At 43.5% G+C, this 23,618-nt stretch overlaps 1 protein-coding gene across 3 annotated transcripts in view; it reads left to right on the top strand.

Annotated features, from left to right (window-relative positions):
- HSD3B7 (hydroxy-delta-5-steroid dehydrogenase, 3 beta- and steroid delta-isomerase 7) overlaps positions 1-23,618 on the top strand; it is a 496,942-nt gene that overhangs the window by 131,951 nt on the left and 341,373 nt on the right. The window contains exon 1 of one of the 3 annotated variants that reach the window (XM_086932051.1): positions 5,406-5,513. The exons of the other annotated variants lie outside the window; for them this stretch is intronic. The gene's annotated coding sequence lies outside the window, so the exon portion shown is untranslated. Of the gene's footprint in view, positions 1-5,405; positions 5,514-23,618 lie in introns of those variants that run through there. 3 annotated transcript variants of the gene reach the window in all.

Genomic DNA, 23,618 nt, shown 5'->3' with positions numbered 1-23,618 from the left:
ACATTAATAACATTTTTTAATTAAATTAATTAAATTAAATAACTTATTTTAATTAATTTAATTAAATTACATTTTAAAAAATATTTAAATTAAATTAATTTCATTAGATTATTTAAATAAAATTAATTAAAATTTTTATTAAAATTAAATTAAATAAATAGATTTTTTTAATTAAATTAAATTAATTACTATTTTAAAATGTATTTTAATTAAATTAATTAAATTAAATTAATAAAATTAACTTAATTACATTTTTAAAAAAAAGGTATACTTACCTATACTTACGATGTAATGCCATGCGTTGTAATAGCATCTGCTATGTAATGCCATGCGTTGTAATGGCATCCGATGTAATGGATCCTGCGTTGTAAAAATTCCGATGTAACGGAATGCGTTGTAAAAATCCGCGTTGTACTGACACCAATCCAGGCCCTGCCATAATGGTGCTGGTTCTTCATAAACTGTAAACATCTGTGACATGATGGTACACATATATGCATAATGCAATGCTGGCCCTAGCATAATGTGGTAAGTATTGACAGATTGTGGACATCCATCGCATATTCATACCCACCACCCATTGCAATGCTTCACATGGTATAATGCCTTTAAGTTAACATACTATGGACCACCAGGCATGATGGAGCTGACTATTGTGTAATGTACATGCAGTGGCATAATTGTGTATTTTCCTATAATGTGAGTGTTAGTGAAACAATAGTGTATAGCAGTTGCGTAATGAAACATGAGGGGGACCCCCTGCAAAGTATATGGAGGGGCCCCTTAAGGACTCCCTCAGAAGCTCTCAGGCCAGGTTACTGTGCTGAGGGGGACCCTGGAGCTCGCGGACCCCCCTGCACTGTGTGGCTGCGGGGCCTTTGTTACTCCACTTGAAGTAGTACAACAGGAGTACTCTTTTACAAACTCTGACCCCACATTATGAATCAGCTCTAAAACATCCAACTTCCTATTGGTAGAGGAGACGTTTTTAAATATGGGAAAAGTGGGTTCTGGCCCAGGGCCTTTAAGGGGGGGGGGCCTGATAGAACCACCTCTGTTCTGCAGTCTTTTCTTGATGGCACTGATTGATTCTTAAACATATTGTTTTAAATACAACATTCCTTTGCTTTATTTTAAATGCGGGTGATATGTCCTAGAGTTTGAATTTAACAAAATGGAGCACGCCCATATATGTGGGGCAGGCTGTTGGTGGTAGGCCCCTGAACAAATATGATACCAAAGGGCCCCACACAAACCAAACATTTTTGAAATCATCTAAGAAGATCCCAGTCATCCTTTCCATGGTGAGAGCATGCCAAAGGCGGGCATGCCATTACATGATTGCCGGAGCCTCTTTCTTTTTCCATACTGCCGAGATAGTCATCTTTGCGGTGCCTAGGTATAGCCACATAATGGCTTTGTCATAGTGTGTCTGTCTCATGATGGTGTAATCACATAATCCCAGGAGCGTAAACCCTACTGTGTCTGGAATCGGTTAGCCTAGTATGTCTTAAATGTGTGCCAATATCTTGATCCAGAAGGGTCGGATATGTGGGCTTTTCCACCATAAGTGGCGAAAGTCTCACAAATACCACATGCCCTCCAGCATAAGTCGGAGGTTGTAGTGAAAGTTTTCTTCATTCTAGTAGGGTACAAATACTAGTCAAATAGTATTGTATAGTGGGATTCCCTCAGACCTAATGAGCAATTATATTTCAAGATATCTTTCCATAATGTGTGCCATTTTCCATCAGCAACAGTGTCCCCTTAGATGCGCTCCCAAAATGGTAAATGACGTGTCTTTAAGAAGCAAAAGACGAGATGTACGACACATTTTACCAGTCGCAAATGTCTGGTTGAGCCATTTGCGACCGGTAAAACAAATGTTTCTATGTACAAGCCCTATTTCGCAAAATGGGGTTTGTGAGTCGCTATTAGGAAGGGATGTGCCAAGGGCATCCCTTCCTAAAAGCGAGTCGCAGGGGTATGTACAATTTTTTTATGACTGGAATGCGGTCTCAAATCAATCGCAGTTTACCACCTATCTCAAGTAGGTGGTAAGTCAGTCGCTAATGGGAAGGAAAGGTAGCAAAACATTTTTTAAGAGCAGGCACTGGTCCCATGGGCCACTGCCTACCCTTAAAAAATTAAACAGGAATGTTTCATTTTTCTTTTTGATACACATCTCGTTTTCCTCTAAAAAAAACTGCCTGCATTTAAAAAAAAGTTGCTTCATTAAAAAGCAAATACAGGAATGGTGGTCTGCTGTTCCCAGCAGGTCACCATTCCTGGGTTATTGCCTATTACCAATGGGTCACAAATTGCCACCTACCTCAAGAATATTGATGAAGCAGGTCCATTGCGACCCATTTGGGAATCGCTAATGAGCCTGAGACACATTAGTACATTTCATTTTGTGAGTCTCTAATTGCGAGTCCCCCAAAAAATCGCAATTAGAGACTCTCCAAATTAAATGTTCGTACATCTAGCCATAAGAGTAGTGATTAGCAAGAAGTAAAGGAAGGAGATGGTCCCACTGGAAGCACCCGCTTTACGAATTAAAAAATTAAATGTACGTTAAGTCTCTTGTGGCTTATGCTTTCTGTTTCCTGTCCATGTGAAGTTACTGTTTATCTGATTCATGGAGGGACCTTTCGGAGATAACACATAGTTGGGCAGCTTAGTGGTAGGGACGGAAATGCAGGAAGGCAAGGCCACCAGATTCCTTTGGTAGTCATAGGGCACCTCACTTTTGTGATTAGGCCTAATGCCTGCGGCAGGAAACAGGCCAAAACACAACATGGACACATCACATATTTCTACTGAAAACGGACTCTTTTTTCCCTAATGTGGGTAGCTGTAGATTTTGGACCCTAGATCAACCAGCACCTAGGGAAACCTAGCAAACCTGTACATTATTTAGAAGTAAGCACTTAAGAGTATGCGGGGTTGGGTGACTTGCATTGCTCACACCAGGTTTTTGTTTTACTCAGAATCCCTTGCAAACCCAAAACTTTGACTAAAAAAACGAATTTTCCTTATAATACTATGATGAAAAGTTCTGGAATCTGCTGGGAGGAGAAACATCCTTTACTCCACATGCTTTACTCCGCATACCATTACCAAGCGTTTTTTACCCCACAAAATCGTTTACAACGCAGGGCTTCACACCGCAAAGATGTTACAACGCATTCCCCAAAGTAACACCCCCCTGGAGTTAGTATAGTAATTGCATTGGAATGGGGAATGCGTTGTAACGGATTGCGTTGTAAAGCCCTGCGTTGTAAAAGTTAATGCGGAGTAAAAAATGTGTGGTAATGGCATGTGGAGTAAAAAATGCAGGGTAAAGTGTACTATTCGTAGGCTTACTACCTGTGACACGAAACCCCCAAAACACAATATGGATTCATCACATTTTTCCACTCGAAACTCGCCCTATTTTTTGCATGGTTGGTAGTTGTGGATTTTGAACCCTAGGTCAGCTGGCACCTAAAGAAACCTAGCAAACTTGTACATTTTTAAAAACTAAACACCTTGGAGAATCCAGGGTGGGGTGACTTGCATTTTTTTTTACCCAGAATTCCTTGCAAACTTCAAACCTTGACTAAAAAAACACATTTTCCTCACATTTCAGTGATGAAAGTTCTTGAATCTGGGGGTAGCCACAAACTTTCTTCCACTCTGCAATCTCCCAAGTCTCCCAATAAAAATGGTACCTCACTTGTGTGGGTAGGCCTAATGAGTGCTATAGGAAACGGTCCAAAGCACAACATAAACGCATCACATTTACCCACTGAAAATATACCCTTTTTTCCGAAGTGGTTAGCAGCAGATTTTGGACCGTATCTCAGCCGGCACCTAGGCAAACCTAGCAAACCTGAACATGTTTGAAAAGTATAAAAGAAGGGAGTCCAGGGGTGAATGACTTGCATAGCTTTCAGCAGTTAATTTTAATGAGAATCCTGCGAAAATATCAAACTTCGGTAAGAAACACACATTTTCCTCAAAGTTGTGTGACAAAAGTTTTGAAACCTTTGAGGAAATACAAATTCCCCACACGTCTCCCAATAAACACAGTACCCCACTTGTATGGGTGCGCCAAGAAAACACAACACAAAAGGCCCTTCAACACTACGTTGAGAGATAAGTAATGGGGGTAGCTGCTGTATTTAGGGCTGTGCTTTGGCTCCATCCATCCAAACCTGTAAACTACAGGCATTTGTGAAAACTAGACAACCAGGGGATTGCAGGGTGATGTGTCTTGCTTGAATCCCAAACGGTTTTGTTACTCACAACTGTCTGCAAACCTCAAACTTTGCCTGAAACAATGCATTTTACTTCCATTTCCTTGATGGAAACTTCCAGAATCTGCAAAATACCAACCACCCAGCAATACCCCACTTATGCCGATAAAAACACTGCCTCACTTGTGTGGCTAGGCCTAGTGCCGGCGACAGAGATGGATCACACCAAGGTCAATGGGAGTCTGTGTGAATCATATAGGTTTAAATTCCGGCAGTGCTGTCACAGCTCACTGAGTTGGCTTACACCAGTGTAAGTAGTGTTCTTTGGGCTCTGTGTGCTCTACCAGGAGCAACATAGAGAGACCCCTTCTCACCAAAGGAATAGGGTACTAATAACAAGTAAAAAAAAATTGTCTTCCTTTGATAACCTTAATACTCTGCACCACTCTCATTCAAACACCAGGCCATATAGTGCTCAATTTAATTCAGCACAAGTGAGTCTAGTTGGCAACTCAAACCAGTACACCAAAGATACGTCAATAGTAGAAATTATACATGCCTTTTTAATAACATCGTTAAAAACAGTGATAAAGATTAAAACAGAGTTTAAAAAATCGCAATATATTAAATCACATACATTTCATATTCCTATAATGAATCATCAATATTATAGCAGCAAGTAGCAAGAAAGTTTGCTATCACATATAGAATCAACCAATCCAACAAACAACATTGAAGACAATGAGAGTAAGAAAAGACAATACACTTTGTCATGTAAAGCACATGCGTGTAAAAGAAACGTTAAGACTGGAACCCGATATGTTGAAAATCGTTGAATGTCTATGGTCCCAGCAACCAACACGAATTGTGTGCCAAGACTGGCACACAATTCGTCTGTGTGCTCTGAACAGGAAGCACTGAGCATGCCTCTCTGCTGTGACCCTCTGGTCGGTCGGTTGCTCTGCCAGGTCTGAGCACTAATTGCCTCAAAGTGCTCCATGTGCAACTCCATGAAGCACAGCCTGTATTTAGGAGTCTGTGATCCTTTGCCACGATGAAAAACAAAATGCTTTTAAAACATTCCTTTCCTTGCCAGGCATGACTGACACGTGGATGGAAGGTAATAATACCACTGCATACGTCCGGAATGCGGATGATCACTGGGTTTAGTCACAGGAGACGGCAGGGACTACCTTGCCTCTGGTGTAGTTGGGGACACATAGTCCTTGCCTGAACGCACACAGTAGCAGCAGAAGAATCCGTGTCGAGGTAAGGGATCCTCGCTGTTCTTAGACTTGGGAGGTCGGGCTGTGTAAATCATTTGCACTTTCTTCAAATCCCTGGCTCTTTCTAGTTCCATGTTGAGGGAAAGGGACCAGAGAATGTATGTGTATTTTACAAGCGTCTCGCTGGACTTAGAGCAGAAAATGACGATTTAGAAAAGTGACCTAGATTGAATATTTTGCTATCCTACAGGTTTCTGAGATTTTCGAACTGGAAGAGGAAGAAGCAGGTGTTACATTGAAATGTTATGAAATCTGCCATTTTAGGATATAGGTTTTGGACAGCTTGTATTCAAACCTGCAGTTCTTGGCATGGAGGGTTTCAGATAGACCTGCAGGGATTTTCTTCTTGTGAGGTACAGTGTGCACTGCCGCTTTGCACCTCGGGTGAATTTTGTTTTGTGGCATCAGTGCTGGGAAAAGTGAAGATTATTCTTTCGAATTCCAGTGGCAAGGAACTGGTCTACAGATCAGCTCAATTGCGGCGGCAGTAGACTGGAATGTCGAGTAGGGAATATTGTGGTACCTAAATATCGTAGCCAAAATATTGAGGGCAAAAATATGAAAATCTAAGTGTGTATAGGGAAGTAAAGATTTCCTTTTCTAAACTCCACATCTACGTAGCTTGAGGATTATATATTACTAGATTTTCAGGTACATATATGTAGAGTTAGGTACTAAAAATCTATACATACTTACCTGTCGATATGTTTATCCTTGATATTATGGCTGGGATAATAAGGTATAACAATATTCCTTACTCAGTATTCAGAACCCACTCCGGTTACTCCACCTAAGAAATGTAACTTCAGTGAAGGACTCTTACCAACTGACTGTCACTTAGGTGAATTCAGGAGTGATTGCCTTGTGAAGGTGATTAGGCCTCCCTCCTCCTGTCAGTCTCATAGGGTCTGATGCCCACATACAGATGAAAGGTACAATGCTTGTCCCCCTGTCTCTTGAGGTCTGTTGGTAAAGGTTAAGGTTGCAGCAGTTGTCTCCCCTGACGAAGGATGGGACCCCTAAAGTGGAGGATACCTTGCCTTAGTGCCATGTTTTTCTGCAAGTCTGAGTTTTAGTGATTGTGTTGCTCGAGTGCACAGTGTCTCAGGTCAATTCTGGGTGGGTTTCATTACTGAACTGATTGTCTCCTCGGGGGGGGGGGCAAGGGTGCATGTGTATTTCCCCTGTACTTGATTATTAGTGTCTTTCTCTCCTGGGCGTGGATGTGAAGTCCCCTGAAGGTAAGTATGTATCTGAAAAGGGGAGAGTTGTGTGCAGAGTTGTGAAATCACCTGCAGGTGATAACTGGATTAGTTGTCTCCCCTGAAATTGCAACAGAAGTCCCCTAAAATAAATCTGGGAGGTAAGAGGTTAGATTGATGTGTCCAGGTGTGACATCCCATGCCAGTGAGAACTGAAGAAGTTGTCTCCCCTGACCGTCGGTGTGAAGGCGTCCTAAAGGTAAGTATGGAACTTGTTGTCTACAATGGCGTCCCGCGCAAGGCATCGGATACAAAAGGGGATGATGGACGGAGCGTTTGAGCAAATCAAACACTCACCCCCAGTCAACTGATCTGGGTTTAATCCATCACCATTCTTTAGCTCACTCAGCCTCCCCAGTTTAGACATGGCCATATGCAAATCAGTCTGACCCTGTGCCTTATGGGAACAGTCCAGCCCGAACTGCCAAGCCATGTCTTCCCTGGACCGGAAACAAGCATTCTGGGACCGGTTTCGGATTCATAATCCTCATCAGCCAGGCTATCTTGAATCCAGTGACCAAGTGAGCGGCGAACAAAGCGATACAAAAGGGGATGATGGACGGAGCATTTGAGCAAATCAAACACTCACCCCCAGTCAACTGATCTGGGTTTAATCCATCACCATTCACTTGTTTTGGAGGCAGGGAGTGGTTGTGGTGTTATCAGACCTGCCGACTTTGGAACTGAGGCTGAGGTTCGAGTCTCGGCGTCGGCTCAACATCTTGTGATTATGGACAATCACTTAGTCTCTCCCGGCCTAAAAAACAAATAAAAAATGAATGTGACCTTGTGTAATGTAAGTGGTGATTGTGGAAAGCACTCAAATAACTTCAGGGCAAGTTTGCAATATGGAAACTACAAAAATAAAATCACTCATGGCTAACTTGCGCATGCTGGTATTGCTCTGGTAAATAGGTCCTATTACCAAGAAATGCTTACGTTTGCATATGAAAGGCTGTCACTGCGCTCTCACCTCCTGGGCTGTTTCTCTGTGTTTGCCTAGAAGAAAAACAAGCATTGGCGAATACAAAAGGTCTTGAATATGGACGAAGGATTGACTTTGTGAATCGGGGGTAGTTGAGAATGGGAGGTTGAGTGGGTGTGATGAATGGTGAGGTAGGTGGTACTAGTGAGCAGGAGGGCAAGTGGGTTTGGAGTTTAAATTCCGTTGATTTTGGAATACATATCATCATATCTAATAAAGCACTTAACGCAGCTTGTTAATACTCGTTTACTAGAAGAGAAGATGCAGCATATTTTTCTGCAGTGTTCCTTTTTGTTTAAATTTTTTTTAAGTATCTGAAATAAAACCTCACTACACATGGTACATTTTTAAGTATGAGTGAACTAAAACCATACAACACATGTAAGTGGGCAAAACGCTCTACAGACCACATATATAGCTGAGGGTTATATGTGGAAGGATTGAATCCTGAGTCAGAGGGCAGTACTTCCCTTATCTCAAAGAGACAGAAAGAGTTAGTCACTGGCTTCTCAGCTTGTAAAGACTCTGGCTAAGTCATCAAACAGAGATTTAGTGATATCTGGATAACTTTTGGCAAAGAACCTTGTTAAAAAGTCTCATACACCCTGCTGTCCCCGAGCCTTTTACAATGCAACTCAAGAATCAGCAGCACATGCTTGACGAGGCGAAGTATTCGCTGTACGACAGGCAGGGAATGGGCAGAGTGTAATCGAAAGCTGCTGGCTCATGATGTTGGCACTGCTACAGAAGAGAGCACCCAAGTACCCGCTACAGGTGCATTGCATATCCGTAACTTCAAATAGGAGATTGTGACCAGACTAACCCGAACGTTTGTAATGTCTATTTCACTTTGGGCTTGAGTCCATTCTTATTTCACATATGCAGTACGGGTATAGTAACGCACAGAGATCGACATGAATGAACAAGAGGCGGTTTGCTTGGGAGCGACATTGTCCCAGTAGTAGGACTTGGAAACAGTAGAAGAGCGGGTGGGCGACCAAAATGAACCAGGGGCAAGAAGTCACAGACGTGGGTAGGTGGGGGGAGGAAAAAGAAGCAACATATGGTAAACAGCCTGAAAACACAATCACTCATTTGGAGTGCTTGAACACAAACAAAAAAAGTAGGTCTAAAAACGGGAGCAGTGAAAGAACACAAGGTACTTGGCCCATGCTCCAGGGGAGGGTCAAACCTGAGAAGAGCATATGATGCAGGCATGCTGAGACAAACACGGACAAAGCAAATTAGAGTGATGTGGGGCTAGCCAATGGTAAGCTATGGGCTAGCTGCAAGCCCACTAACAGTGAACAAACTGCCTCGAAGGCACAGTGCATGTGCTGTTTCTGCGAGACCCAAAATGGGAGAAAGCCAGGCATAAACTTCTATTTTGCATTTTGAATCTCTGCGCTTTGGCGCTAGGACAGAGGATACAATCATCCGTTGTTTTTTTTTTAATCAACAGCATGTTGAAGTTTTTCTTTTAACAGATTCATTATGGGATCAAACCCCAGCATGCAAAGTGCTGTTGGCTAAAATGCCAACATTGGCTGGAAGTGTTACAGATGACATGGATTCACTTGTCAGCTGTCTTTTAAAATTTTTAGAAATTCAGCTTCTCCATTTGAAAAACTGTTTGTTTTACTTGTACAACCAAAAGTAAACTCCCCTCAGATATTTTGTAACAGTTCATGCTTTCTCTTATATCATGCATTTCAACAGCATTGGGATGTTTTTTTTTGTCTTGAGTGAAAAGCTTTATACCGCGCTTCTTCACAAAATGATAACACAAATAATAAGTAAAGGACAGGTGGCAGCATTAAAGAGTACATCACATGATTCTTTTACACATATAGAACAGATACAACACACGTAACCAATGCAGTAAAGAGTGAGTCTGAGGCATTAAAAAGATAAACTTGTATAATTTTCGTACACAGATATAGACATACAGGAATTTCAAAACTCCTGCAAGAAATAGCCAAACCTATTATTGAATTACCACACATTCATGTACTCATACATGATCTTGTAGCTTTAGCAGTAGGTTCCATATCTTTCAAAGGGCACAATGAAGAGTACTAGTGTCCACTGGTTGTACAGTTCCCTAGTTATGGGCTTCCTAGTTTTAGTGAGGTTTTGTCACTTATGTCGTCATTTATGTACTCCCTTTGCTAAACTGCCAAACCAATACTAACATTTTATGTTGGTGAGCTAAAAATGTTTTACCGGGGTCCCCCTACCTCATGCTTGAAAACAAGTGGGCTGAGCAACAGGCTCTACTTTTCCTGCCCATCAACATGTTTTGGTGCTTTGGGCCCAGGCAAATTCCCCAGGAATATAGTTGTTAGTATGAAGCATTTTCCCAAGGGCGAACCATTGTTATCATAGTCTGCACTATGAAACAGACTGTGCCCATATTGCCAAGTTCCACTCCCAATAAAATGGGTGTGGGTAGTGGGATTACATGAGCCTTGAGATCCCGAACTAGACGCAAAACACCAAAGCATTTCATTTGCTGCAAACACTAGGAGGGTAGTGGTAGTGATGCGTGATCATCGAATCCCATCATTCTGCGCAGCCTCATCTGTGTTGCATCCTGTCTGCAAAATTGAACCGTGGAGGCTTAAGGGGGCAGTTTGTGGCCCAGCCTGGAACCCCCACTCTTCTGCAAATGTTAGCAACTGCTACTTTATTTATAACTTAGCTGAGAACTTTAATGGGAAAAAAGTGTATTTTGGATTGTTTCACTTTAGCACCCTAGATAATATCACTGCTTGAAGTGGTCTTTATTACAATTAGTGAACCGCACCCTTTCTGCTGTGACAATTGTACTAATGGCTGAAGTGGCAAAGCAGTGGTCTTGTATCCTCCTATATAGGCATTTTATTTTTATAGATGGAGCAACATTATGTTCTATTAAACCATACACTAGAGAGGATTTAGTACAGTGCACATCCTGACCTAAATTAACACTGACAATGCTTCTGTAACCTCCCTCCATAGAGTGGTGACCAGATATTAACCTAATTTGATGTGTTTTAGTTGTGGGATGCTGCTATCCCCATCCCATCCGTTTTAGGGATTTTCCCGGTGAGTCATCGTCTACAGATGATTTGTTTATGATGTTGCTTTTTCTTTCCTATTCACTGATGAAAATATTTGTAACACTGTTATTGTTTTGTTTTGCATTAGTTGAGCTTTTATGTACACTTGTATGGTTTTACTAAAAATCGAATAAAGTTATGTGAAATAAATATAACAATATTTGTGGATCACCATATTTGTGTGCCATGATATTTAATTTCTGATAGTTTTGTCTCCCAATACTTTTAAACGGATATTTTCTCAAAACACCCAATCTTTCATTTCCTCAGAACAAATCCAACATTGCAGAGTTGTGCACGTTTTCACCTCTCACAGAACATGAACGGTTAAGGAATGACGGACATGCATACCAATGTCTGAAACAGGTGTTTAAGTCACTCAGAGGAATGTGGATGAGTGAGTGAGAATGTGACTTCTGACACCATTCTTACTTCAATGATATTCCACGTCAACACCCTGAAAATCCTGTTGCAGTCACTCTGAGATCTGTTTGTATTGTTTCTTTGTTTTTCCAAATAATGAGAATTGTAGTAACCTAGTAATCAATGCTGCTTGGAACACAGGTGTCTACCTCTTAAAATGGGTTTGAACACATGTGCATCAGGCTGTGTGCAATCCCAGCATTGATGCTGCATCTGTTGCTGTTGTTGAGGGCCAGCAGTGGTTGTCTCCTCTATGGTAAGGGTGAATGTTCCGTTCCAGTGGAAGACTTGGTTGCAATGTCTACTTATCAAGTCAATACTGAGTGGTTGGCCGGGCATAGCGATGAATGTAATAACATTGTGAGGCTTGTAGGGTACTTGAGTTGTTGTTCCCTCCGAGAAGTACAGTTATCTGCATTTGTGAAACTAAGTTCAGCGAAGGGTTATGAGAGTGTTCAGAAATATGGTGGCGCTCTACAGGTAGTGGTCTGGGGGTAGTTGTGGGGTTTAGGTGGTTGGTGCTTCTTGATCTGAGATAACCCTAGTCTCAGAAAAAAGGAAGGGGGAGAGGAACTCAACCTTCTGTATACATATAAACAATGTCAAGCGCACACAACCTGAGTCAATTTATCGGTTGAGTCTTGTTATCATTCAATGAAAGGATAAGATCAAACTCCAATGTTTTTATCCTATTAGGTATTTATTCTTCCGGTGTGAGAGCCCGGAGAACCGACAGACTTCGTTTCACTTCCTTACGACGGCAACAAGCTCACAAGCAAGGGCAAGCGGATTGGCTTCCCTGCTCGATCCGACCGCGTACCCGGCGGCGGAACATTCTACCCTTAACACGCCACCCTGACGCATTAGAAGCACTTCCTTCTCGCGTCTTCCCTTATCTATACGCGACTAGGACCGGGTTGGAATTATCACCGGTCCCACGACACTGCTTTCAGCCTAAAACTCCACAGCCCTGAAGAGTCACGGGTTTACCCCGGTATTGACGAAACACGTGTCGGCTGGTTTTCTTGTGAAACAAATACTCACACCGGAAGAATAAATACCTAATAGGATAAAAACATTGGAGTTTGATCTTATCCTTTCATTGAATGATAACAAGACTCAACCGATAAATTGACTCAGGTTGTGTGCACTTGACATTGTTTATATGCATTTGTGAAACTATTGGATGCATTTCATGTCCTGGGTTTTACAAATAGCTCACCACTACATGACAAGTGCCAGCCGATAGGAAATGTATTAGATCTCAGGGCCTATCATTAAATAAACCCTTGTTAATGCTGGTAAGATGTGCTCTGGGGTGACTCTGCCCTCACCAAACTGACCTTTTTGCACCCGGCAGTCTCTGACTGTTTGTCTGCTCTGTGCCTCGTCGCAAACATTTGGACGGTGGCCTCTGGTTACATGGTTTAAGGCGAGTAGTTCTTTCCTGATGTTAGTTCCTATGCAAGGTGAAGAAATCTGTACTTTTGTGTTTTTGGTTTTTCTCAATCTCATAGCAATACTTATATACCAAATCTCTTAGCGGAATAAGAACAGGAGACAGCCAGTTTTGCAAGTGCAATTGTTGGCTTTGTGAGTGGTTGAAATGACAGTGTCTAAAAACACAAAAGTACAGATCTCCTCACTGTCCTTTACGCACTCACAGATCTTGTGATAAGGCTTTGTTAGGCATTCCTCGGATTCATGCCTCTAGATATGGTGGCTTAGCTTTCTCTTACACGTCTCTGAGGGCATGGAATCAAATTCCTGTCCATCTGCGCATCTGAGTGGATTTCACCCAGTTCAAGAGACTTATTAAAACCTGGCTATTTTAGTGATTGTATGTTGTACTTGGAATAGGCTGAGCGCCGAGATACACCTTTGGGTGTGATTCGTTGAGCTGTATAAGGGGAAACAACATCTTTGCCATGCATATGCCTTTACCAAGCAAAAACCTTTACCATGCATATACCTTTACCATGCGTGCCTTTACCATGAAAAATGTAAGTATTTCGCGGATAAGTCCGAGCTGTAGGTAGTCGCCAGTAGGTAGTTATAGTTGGGACCATGTTTCCATAGAAAAAGCATTTTTTGACTTGCCTATATCATTGGTGCCGTTTAACGAATCTTCACAAAAGTGTCCAGAAAAAGTGGCATAGTGAATCTTGTTATACATGAAAAGTTTTGGGTAATCTGTCAAGGGGTGGCCGAGAAAAAAGGGTAAAAACAAAACTAAACTATTTCCCATGTTAATTCTCGTAGAAGCTTTGAATACGACTACAGCCCGAACTGGTGGACGGAAATACATCAAATTTGCCATGAAGGTAGAAGTTGGTTCACAGATCATGCTTTGAGTTATCCATTCAGTAGTTGTGGAGAAATTTAAGGGAAAGCTAATAGGGATATCTGGGCAGGAACCCAGGCACAGATCTCATGTTGAGATTTGATTGACTGCCAACACTTCAACCAGAAAATGTTGGCAGCCATCAGCCGAGTCCCCCAAAAAAGGTTCCCAAAAAAGAAAAGGGTGCAAGGTAGGAATACCCTGACTCCTTAGGTGTGGTGGTGGGCTCCACCCCCCCCCCGTGACCCCAAAAGGGTAAAATATCTCGTAAACAAAATTCACACATATATATAAAGGCATAATACTTACCTGCTAAATACTTGGGTTGAGATAATGACCGTGTTATAAAGCTATGTGTTGTAATTGCATGCATGGTTCATCATTCAACCTATAAATAGATACACAGGATTCTCCAGGGAGGACCTGGCCTGGCAGTTGGCGATGGATTGTTCCCATGGGGAGCAAGGTCAAGAATGATTTGCATATGGCTGTGTCCAAACTGGGGTGACGTGGCGAGCGAAATAAAGATGGATTAAACCCAGATCTGTGACTTGGGGTGAGTGTTTGAAAAGTTTCAACACACCGTCCATCATTTTATTTTGTGATGTTGCTATACGCCTGGGATAGGCGTGTGTTTTAAAGACATGCGTGGTAAAGACGCATTCGAGGTAGTGATCGCTTTGTAGAGGCATACGTTGTAATGGCATGCTTGGTTTTGTTACACAACCTTTAAATAGATATAACATAATATAAGAACGTACTGGAAGTCATTTTAGCTTCATCTCGATATTCTTCAATTGTCATCTGCTGTTTTCATTGCCCTGGTGCTCTGGAGCTTGTAGGGGGAAAGTTTTTTTTTAATGTCATCAAAACATTTGCCTAGCAAGGGGTAACAAGGTCTTCCCTTAAAGGGGAGTTCTCTTTCATTCCGTTTCAGCCATTGCATTGATTTATTGTATGGGACCGTTTATCTGCAAAAACAAAAACAGCAAAGGTTTTGACAGCCTAGAAAATTATAGAAGTGGATAGTATCATCTACTTTCTTGCAAAGTGACTTTTTACGCCATTTATTCACTTAAAAATGTGTTCTAAACGTCAAAAGTATATTTAGTGTAGAAAATGGAACTTGGGAAGGGTTCGTGCAGGAAAACTGCAAAAGATTTACACAACTAACCAATGTTAGCCACGGGTTTTTATTTAGGAAGCCAGTGCATTCTGGGAGTTGTAATCTTTGGATATTTGAGCCCATGCACACAATTTTTAACAAGAAATTCCATGAAGGGATATGTTTCTAGGGTACATTTGATGGTCTGGCGTCCTAACACACACTGTGTGTTAGCCCTAGAGAGATGTGCATAGTGAATTACAGTACTACATATGGATGACAAAAAAGCCAAGGAAGGTATGCGCATGTAAAGAGGGCAAGGAATGGATGGAAACTGAGTCTGATGTTTTCCATCACGCTGTACAAGTGATTTCTCCAAGTTGAAGCCTAGGATTGAATGGGCGTTGATGGTCAACTGTTGTCTTCTGTACAGGGGTTAAACATTAACTGCACATAAAGCCTGTATCTCCACAGCATTAATGAACCATCTGGCTACCCTCCTGCTCCTAGATTTTACTCCTTCAAGGGAAAATGGCAACTCTGCCAAGTAGCTGAAAGAGTGTTAGACTCTCTTTGAAATATGAGATGTGAAATCAGTTGAAGACCTCTAGACCCAGCCGGTTTACTCATTCCCTTCTGGTTCATGCTGCACATGCCCCCCATGAAGTAATGTAATGTTGTCCTAGCTGATTTTTCAATTTCCAGATCATACATGAAGCACAATAATGTGGTCTTCAGCTTTACCTTAGCCTTCTCAGTTCTCTTGTTCCCATGTTTAACAGTATGTAAATATAAGAACAAGTAACTATCAACTGTTGTCATCATCAACATTGTCCGCGGGACAAAGAGCATATAACAAACATATATCAGATTTGGAGTATTTTACATAAAACAATATCCAAGATCGAGTACCTTACACCTACTCCACCCATGGGGTTCATATGCAGTGAGGTTATTTCCCATGGACAAGCTAAACAGAGGTGGAGTCAGCGGAGTCCCCCTCCCCAGCCGAAGAGGGCAGCCATGAATCCCCCGGGGTCTACAAAATCAGCCAGCAGCTCTCCCCAGATCTCAAGGTCCTCTTCCAGCTTATCATCCTGCCTGCACATTTTCAGCCGCAACTCCAGCGCTGCGGCCCACTAGGCCACATCGCCCACCCAGTCGTCCAAATTACGACCCGCCTTTGCCATCCAGGTTATCGCTACTCGACACTTAGCCAACAGTATTAACAAATGTAGACACTTAAACCCCATTTTCTGACCCTTCTTCTGACGGATGTCCCTAAAAGACAAACAGCAGGTTCTGCAGCATATGGGATTGGTACCACCGCATGCACCCTAGTAATTACCACCGTCCAAAATGCCTGCACTGACAGGTGATTCCATGCATGCAAATGTAAAAAAGAAGCTGCAGGACACTGGCAGCGGGGGCAGTTCGGTGGGCGAGTCGGGTCCATTTTATGCAATGTCAAACTTTTTTTTATTTTTATTTTTATTACATTTTCTGATTCATACAGCCGCCAGCAGGGTACAAGCAATCTTTAATATGCACAGTAAAGGTACATTATCATCAGCAATTCTCAAGGCAACATTTACTTGAGCACTCTACTCGGCCCTGAACCTTTTTCAACTGAGACTCGCCGGTTATGTTCTTGGTACAACTATGATCCCATGCTTCGGTACTTTACGACTTTTTCGTGTGTATTATTTTATTTATCCCATGCTTGTTCTCTATTATGTGTCTTGCTATTCATTATGTATAATCAACTTTATTCATTGTAAAGCGCTCTGATATCCGCAAGTATCTTGTTCGCGCTCTATAAAACCTTGCAAATAAAATAAATAAATAATAGGCAGTTTAGAAAAATGCAATCATCAAATAGCAAACTGTGTCATTTAGCGTAGGTGGATGTCAATGAGCAACAAAATACATAACAGGTAAATAACAGTACTATGATTAGCGATGGCAAAGCATTCTGTATAGCTTATCTCAAACAACACAACGGGAGGGAACTTCCACAGCAGGCTTCACAGCCACAGGGGGGAAGGGCATATCCCAATAACGTTCGAAGCAGGCAGACTTTCTGAGTCAGCAACGACTGGGTGTTTAAGGAAGTACGTCTGCAGCGGGCCCCATATGTCGCGGGGCCGTGAGGAAATGGGAAGTAATTCAGCGTAAGTGCAAATTTGATCTTGCCAAAGGATCATGTCGCCTAGCCACTCCTTAAATTTAGGTGCACAGCCACGGCCCAACCTACAGGCCACGCGGCGCTTGGCCAAAACTAAACAAAAGGACACAAACTGTCTGTACGTGGCAGGAATGTGTTCAGTATAGCCCAGAAGTGTAATAAGTGGTGATCTGAGGATAGATGTGGAGGTCCTGGAATCAGGGGCCGCAAGGACCTGGTGCCAGTAGTCAAATACCCCAGGGCAATTCCACGCTAGGTGTAGGAAGTCTGCATGTTCCGCCCAACATCTAGCACATCTATCTGAATCGCGCAGCCCATACCTGTGGAGCTTAACTGGGTGTAGTAGCTTCGGTGAAGAAATCTGTAATGGATGACACGCAGTCTGCTATTCGAGGAGACCTACTCAGTCTGCTTGCAGCAATAAGACCATTGGTCGTCGGTTAAGTCCTGGTCTAACTCTGCCCCCCATTTAGCACGGGAAGTGCAGGGCGGGTAGTCTCTATCTACGTACAACTGTGGTAAAGTGTAGATACTAAGGGGCCCATTATGATGGCGGGCGGATTGCCCACGCCAGGCTGGCGGTGGCCACCGGCAGCCTGGCGGGGGCAATCCGACCGCCATTATCTCTCGTTTCCCCCCGCCACATTAGTATGACGGGGGGACCACGGCGGACGTAAAGACCGTCAGCCGCTTTTCCGCCCCGGTCGCCTTGCGGCCGGGGCGGAAAAGGAATTATAAGGTGGCAGTGTCTATCAGACACCGCCAGCCATATTATCATGGGCATTTTTTAATGCCTTTCCGTGGCGGCCACGGAAAGGCAGGCAGACTTCACTCTGGGGGCCCCGTGCGGGCCCCCAGAGTGAAGGTGAGTAGGGGGGTGAGCACGGGGGGTACCTGTTGTACCCCCTTCATTTGCATTCACAAAGCGGCAGGCACCGCCCGGTGCCTGCCGCTTTGTGAATGCAAATGATGTAAAGCATTTTTAGCATTGTGGCGGGCGGTGCAGAGAGCACTGCTTGCCAAAATGCTAAAAATACAGGATGTGCCCGCCACTGTGGCGGGCACATCCTAATACCACCCCCGGGACCCCCGCCCTTATGGCGGGCGGTCCCATTCCCCGTCAGGATGGCGGGCGAGAAAAGTCCGCCCGCCATCCTATTGACCCCCTTAGTGTGAAGCGGAATCCACCCGCAAAATTTGATGTAAAGGTGTCAAGGTGGCTGGTTCAGAGGGGAACGTGGAGTGACAAGCCTGTACACCATGACGTAGATGAGCATACAGAAAAGTGTCCATGGTAGACCGCGGGCGATCACAACATAACTGTGAGAGTGTACGGAATTTGCCCCAACATACAGGTCCCCCCAGTTTCGGATATTCCGAGTACGTGCCATGTTCCTAAATATGCCTTCCTGCAGAAGTGCCATATCAGGGTGGTAGGTGAGCGGGAGAAGAGGGGAATATAGGCTGGGTGCTGCTGAGTGTTCCAAGATGTGGGGGCAAGCATTATGTGTGCAGTCTACAGAGGTCGGGCTACGCCCCCGGCATTCAACTCTGGAGAGTATAAAGCCATCCAATGGGATCGGTCTGAAAGCCAATGTTCAGTGGGGACATGAGGGGTGTAACGGGGGAAATGGAACCGTAGTGAGCGAAGTGTGCCTGCGCACTTATATAGTATAACTCAAAGTTTGGAATGTCCATCCCTCCTTGTGCATAAGGTCGTGTCAAAGTGTCCCAATGTATGCGAGGCTGCTTGCCAAATGCAAGGTCAAACTTGGTATGTATGTGCAGTGCAGAAAATGAAAATGGGTTAGCTTGAATCTAGCATTACTCTAGATGAATTTCACCAATGCACACATGCGATTCCCCAAATGGGTCTTCAATGTGGAGAGAATGTAGCCTTACGGCTAGAGCGGTCGACCTAGAATCTGGAGAACCGGGTTCGAGTCTCAACAATGACAATGGTCATCCTGTGATTCTGGGAAAATCACTTAACATCCCTGCGCCTAACAAAAATTAATGTGTCCTTTTGTAATACAGCTGGTGCTCATGTAATGCTCTCTGATACCGGATATCTTCAAGTCGAGTCGCGCTATATAAAACACACAAAAAATGTAAAAAAAATGTGTGCCCTTAGTTTGCCGCACACTCTGGGTAAGAGTATGGGTCCAGTCAGCTGTCATGGCTTTGTGGAGTAGGGAGGCCAGATGTCGCCCTTACCCCAGTTCTGGCAAGCCCTGGAAAACATGAGAAGAACTTATGGCTGTGGGGAAAGATGTCCACATCTCCTGAACAATAGTGGTGAGGTTCTTGTGTTGCAGAAACTGGCTCGCGCCTAAGTTGAAGCTTCTCTTGGCATCTCCGCATTAGATAAATTCCTCATTGGGGTATAGATCCCCGCGCAACTCACAACCACCCTCTGACCAAGAGGACATGTCCATCTCTGAGTACCCTAAAGGCCAGCAAGTCTCAAAAGGAAAATTCTCTGGTAAATTAGGCTGCTTTAAAGCCTACTTTCATTGCTTGTTCCCATAAGGAAGCCTTGTATTTAATAAGATAGGATATGTGGCCCACACCTCTGCCACCTGCCAACAGGGCCTGAGGGAGGGAGAAGCTAGTAGTTGAGTCCTCCAGTAACCTCAGCTCCCAATTACTTCTCTCTGTGAGCCAACGTGTGGCGTACTGCAACTGGGAGGCCAGATAATATTGTTCCAGGTTGGGGACCGCCAGTCCTCCCTCCTTTAGTGGTAGAAAAATGTGGTCCTTTGCAACCTAATACTTCCACCTGACCAGTGCCTAGATTCCCCAAGGGGTGAATAGCCACGCTGTATAAATACTGCTGATAGATTGATTGAGATTAATGATGTAATCAGGGAATTAAGTTACCTGAACACTTCCTGAAGGAGTCTTCCAATGTAGTGTTGCAGGGAGTAGAGATACCGCTGCAAAAACTCTATCTTTAAAATGGCTATGCACCCCAGGAGGCAAAGGGGAGGGCTGTTACGGGGCTGAATGGAGGACCAGAGCCCTCCTGTGATACTGGTGCTATTGTATTGTATGCGTTTCTGTACCATATGTACCATGGTCATGGCAAATAGCAGAAGCTATCAGTCTCCCACCAGAGAGGTAGCTCTGGCAAGGTCTCCGGGGCTCGTAAAAGAAGTGTTCCTAAGAAGAACACTAAAGATTTATTGTCATTAATATGGACACCCAAAACCACCCTGAACTTACCCAAGTGCCCCAACAACAATAGTAAGATAAAAAGGGTGTCACCCACCTTAATTCCCCAGTATGCCATCTCCTGACGGATCCAAACGGCCAGTGGTTCCAATGTTATGGTGAATAGGAGCGGTGAAACAGCTCTGTCGCATTCCTCTGCTAACTGGCCAACTATCCGAGCATAAGATATCCATCTTCACCCTAGCCTTGGAGCTGGTGTACAGAAGCCTCACGCAACTTCGAAATTGTGGACCAACTCTTGTGGCCTCCAGACCCGCATGAGGTACCGCCAATCTACTGTGTCAAAGGCCTTGGCAATATCAATTGAAACAATGGCAAGCTCCTCGTCCCGACCCTCTACCTTGTGAAGGACATACATTAACTTCAGAATGATTGTTCATAGTTGTGTTACAAATGGGGGTTAACCCACATTAGTCCTCATGTATTAATTGTGTAATTACCAGGCGTAATCTAAGAGACACCTTACAGAGCACTTTCATGTCTGTGTTGAGTGGCCGATGTTACGATGGGTCGGAGATATACGACCCCGGATTTAGCATTCTAGAGATGCAACCCTCCCACTTGAACATTCAGGAGTACACCAGTGTCTTCGGCTTCTAAATAAACCTCGAGCAAGTGCTGAGTAACAGAGGGGGAGGAGGTCTGATAAAACTCTGCAGGAAAGCCGTTGCTGCCCTGCACCTTTCCCTTGGACAAGAGCCAAAGCACTGCCCAAATCTCTTCCAGATTGGCCTCAAGGTCCAAGACAGCATCCTGTTCCAGCCGAAGAAGGGCCACCGCTGTCAGAAATGCAGTTATGCAGTCTGGGTTAGGAGGATGGTGGTTGTTGTTTACTTGCCCCAAGTGGTACCCGAACACGTTGAGTATTCAATCTTGGGTAGATGTATCTCGACCCTGGGAGGCTTAAGATGGAGTTCCGGGGAGAGAGTAAGGTCTCCTGCCTGTGGATCCATGCCAGTATATGTCGAGAGCTATGACTACTCCTTATACATAAGTTTGCTATAGGATTTCAATGTGTAAGTATCTTGTCAATTCCAGACCTCCGCCACCTGTCGCAGGGCCTCTGGTTCTCTTTCTCTCCCCACCAAAGCATCTGGAGGAAGTTGTTGAATACATGCTAATTCATCTTCCTTTCGAGTCAGGTCTGCCTGCAGCACACTCCTAACTTCACATGTGAGTCCAGGGCTGGGCCCCACATCCCAATCTTCATTGCCTTCTACTCAGTGGACCTATGGCCGGTTCGAGGACCAATTGATCTTAAAAAAAATCTGCCAGTTCCTCTCTACCCTCCGCATCCTGGATAATCTCAGGTCGGAGTCTACAGATCATGGGTGAGTGGGCCCGGTCCCAAAATTTGACCTTGCAGTGTACTGGCATGTGATCCAATAAGTATGTAAAAATGTGGGCCAAAAATGTGGACAACCTCCCCCTCCTAATCACTCCAATAAGAAGAGCTAATCTAATCTACTGTACCTATTATGCGTGGGGCAATAGCAACTCAACTCCTTGACCGAGAGATGGGTATTTCTCCATATGTCGCGTAGCGCCAGGTTGGTGATGGTTTCCTGCAGTGACAAAGCCAACCTAGGCTTAGGTTTCTGGTGTGCCGGATGCTTATCTCATTTCCCATTTAAGATGCAGTTAAAATTACCCACCCAAAGAATGCAACAGCCCAGTGCCAGAGATACCATATCTTGCACTTTCAAAGAAGTGGGATCTTCCTGCTGCTATAACACAGAGTTTTGCTGGCTAGAGTGGCATATACTTAATGTTTATCTCCAGCAACTTCTTTTCCAGCTAGGATTGAGGTGCTCCTGCACTTTGTGGGTGTAGTCTGGATAGATCGCACTGTTGTGATTTTCAAATTGCGGGTTTGACGTTTCTCTGGCAGCTCTCAAGATAGTGTTTCTATTCCTGTAATTAAGAACTCTAGAAATTAGGGCACGCAGTAGTGCACCCGGAGGAGGAACAGGCTACAGGCACTGTGTGCCCTTTCAATGACAAAGAAGACAGACAGGTTCTTAGGCGTACTGTGCACTTCACCCAGGTATCAAAGAACTGCTCTGCCGAGGGACCCTCTCCTCCCTCCTTTGAGGGATTCCCAGGAGGCATATATTATTTCAATGTGATCGTCCTTCTGTTTCCTCCACTCGGCTTTCCAATGTTTTTGTAACCACTGTCATTTGGGAGGCCTGTTGTTTAAGAAGACGCACCTTACTTTGGAAAAACATCTCTGCATTGTCCAATTTATCTGCCACTTTCCGGAGATCAGCAGGCAGCAGGTTTATTTCAAAGGAGACCCACACAATTTGCCACTCCGGTGCTGCTGTAGAGTCCTGTGTAGCCTCTAGAACGCTGCAAAGGAAGGCTCCCCCAGCCGTGAGAATCCTGGAGTCACTGACAGGACCTGGTGAGTATATCTAAGTGTAGGATGTTGTGGGGGGTTCACTGACAGAATATCGATGTACAAAATACAGTTGTTAAAAATATTGATGAAAAAATATAGAATGCAAAAATATTGACTTCCTATAAATAAACAGGTAAGTACAAAAATATAGAGAAAAAATATTGATGTAAAAATATAGTTGTACAAAATATAGATTTTTATATATATATAAATAAAATAATAAATATGAAATATGTAAAATAATAAAATTAATATAAAAATAAAGTAGATGTAATATACATTTTAAGAAATATAACAAATAAACATAATTAAAAAGACGTTAAACACATACATAATAATTAATATATATATATATCACTTTAACCCCTCCCATGCTCGTGACGGAACCGTTCCGTCACGAGCCTCGGGTGGGCTGTGCTGGTGACGGAACGGTTCCATCACGGCCCTCTCGCCGCGCCTGCGCGGCGTGAATTCCGCGCCTGCACTAACGTTCTCTAGCGCGGGCGGGGCCGTGACGGAACCGTTCCGTCACAAGCACAGCTCACCCGCGTGCCGAGACGGAGCGGATCCGTCATGAGCACGGGACCGCCGCGCGGCCACCCCACCCCCTTAGCACTGCGGCGGAATAGCCGCCGCAGTGAAGGGGTTAAAACAATTAATAAACTATTAATTTAAATATATTTTATCATTTTAAAGTTATATAAAATTTTACAAATATATATATATATGTATATGTACCAATAAGAAAATATAATAAAAAACATTCTGATATAAATTAAAACATTTAACTATTTAAAATCTTTACACTTAAATTTCCCACTCCAGTCGAATAGCAAAGGGGTAAAAATGACTATTGCCACTCCAGTGAGTGCAACAGTAGGGAAAGTGTTGGATAGCAGAGGGGTACAAATTACTATTCCCACTCCAGTTAGTGTAACAGTAGGGAAAGTGTTGGATAGTTGAGGGGTAAAAATTACTGTTCCCACTCCAGTGAGTGTAACAGTAGGGAAAGTGTTGGATAGCGGTCGAGAAG

Source organism: Lissotriton vulgaris, chromosome 7, assembly GCF_964263255.1.
Source record: "Lissotriton vulgaris chromosome 7, aLisVul1.2, whole genome shotgun sequence".
NCBI lineage: Eukaryota > Metazoa > Chordata > Amphibia > Caudata > Salamandridae > Lissotriton > Lissotriton vulgaris.
This window is presented reverse-complemented; position numbering and strand designations above follow the sequence as displayed.